Source organism: Sorex fumeus, unplaced genomic scaffold (genome assembly GCF_029834395.1).
Source record: "Sorex fumeus unplaced genomic scaffold, SorFum_2.1 ptg000010l, whole genome shotgun sequence".
NCBI lineage: Eukaryota > Metazoa > Chordata > Mammalia > Eulipotyphla > Soricidae > Sorex > Sorex fumeus.
Window position 1 is genome coordinate 19,269,707 of NW_026606067.1, and position 2,079 is coordinate 19,271,785.

Below are 2,079 nucleotides of genomic sequence, written 5' to 3' on the forward strand. Positions count from 1 at the left end.
GCCCTTTGAAGCCAAGTCACCAAGCCGAGTGGGGAACATCAAGCCAGCACCAGAGGCAGATATGAAAAGTAGGGAGATACAATGCAGTGATGCCCCACTGACCTAGAATTTGGAAATCTAGATATATCCATCATTTAGGGGGCGTAGTCATAGATACAGAATCATACATGTGATAAAAGAGTTTCTGTGCAGCATGGAAAGTGATTATCCAAGATAATTGCTTTCTCTTTAGGCCAAAAGGCACTGGCACATAAAATGAAATTCCTGACATAAGATAAGGCATGTGCCCCCCAAATATTTATGGAATGAATGGTGGTTCATTAGTGGAAAGAGGCAGGACTCAAAGGGAAGCAGGCGTACTGAGCTGGATACTATGAAAAGGGCATCCTGGATGGGAAAGTTGCCTGTTACAATTCAACTCTCCCCAGGGTTCTCACCACTGGAGCACAATACCACAATAGCGACATTTCATGTAAATTTGATATCCTTAATGAAATGTAGAATTGTGGATTCATCGATGGATTTGTCTATATTGACAAATTTCAGTAGAAAGTTTGCTGCTTTCTTGGAAGATCTTATAATACTGAAATATTAATATCAGGCATTTTGCTAAGAGGCTATGTCCTTTAACTCTCATACCTGATTATCAGAACTACATGATGAAAATCATGTTTTTTCAGTTAACTCATGGTGTACCAAGTATTTTGACTTGCCAGCCGCTAGGATGAGCTGAAAAATTATTTGCAACTTGGATGTAGATGAAGGGACCATGGTTTGGTATAAGGAAGCTGGATTGCTTGCTTATCATTATCCAAAATGCCTTTTTAAAAATAACAAACAATTTCTCTGGTGACTTTTTATTTACAGTCTTTATCTCAGATAATTTTTTAAAATTTTAACATCAAGATCTAAAAGGTGTTTCTGGAATGGTCAGATGGTGCTGTTTGGAACTGAAGTCTGAGGTTTTTCTACATTGCTAAGTGCAGAGAAGTAAAACTTCTATAGTGTTCCCATTTTATTTTTTAGTATGTTTTATCAATGATTTTCCTGGGGATCTCAGTAAGACTCTTAGTACTTGCTAGTGTTCTTTACTACAGAGAATGAGATCTTTGCCTTGCACTTGGCCATCACTGGTTCGAATACCCACCTACACATGTGGTCTCCCAAACACTGAATGAACCAGGAATAAACCCTGAGCACAGGCTAGGTGGTCCCAAAACAAACAGAACAAAGAAAAGCAAAAAAATTTTTTTCTTTTGTTTCTTTATCTTTTTTAAAAATTTTTATTAGTGAAACAACATGAGGTACAGTGACTTGCAAATTTTTGTACTTGGGTTTCAGTTAAACAATGATTGAGTACCCATTACTCCACCAGTGCCCATTCTCCACCACCAGTGATCCCAGTATCTCTCCCATCCCCTCATCCCCCCCATTCCACCCTGCCACTGTGGCAGGGCATTCCCTTTTGCTCTCTCTCTCCTTTTGGGTACTGTGGTTTGCAAAAGAGGCATTGAGTCGCAATAATATTCAGTCTACTTTCAGCATGCATCTCTCATCCTGGGAGAATCCTCCCAACACCCTTTATTTGGTGCTCCCTTCTCTATCTGAGCTGCCTTTTCCCCTAGCATATGCGGCTGGCTTCCAAGCCATGGAGTAAACCTCCTAGTACTAATCTCGGCTATTTGGGGGTATCAGTCTCCTATTTTGTTACTCTATGTTCCCCAGTTGAATGCAATCTTTCTATATGTCTGTCCCTCTCTTTCTGACTCATTTCACTCAGCATGATACTTTCCATGTAGTACCACTTGTATGTAAATTTCATGACTTCATCCTTTCTAACTGCTGCATAGTATTCCATTGTGTAGATGTACTTCAAGATGAGGTTAAACTCAACAGTAAATCAGGTAGTGGCATGGTACAATGTGTTTCTTTAGATCTTCTACCACTAATACTCAAATCTCCCACAATGCAGCAGATGTGACACATTTGATAACTTGAATCTCACATGCTCCAAACCAGAAGACACTTTTTCATGGTTTGGTTTTTTGGAAATATATGTTCAGTCCCAACCATCATTCT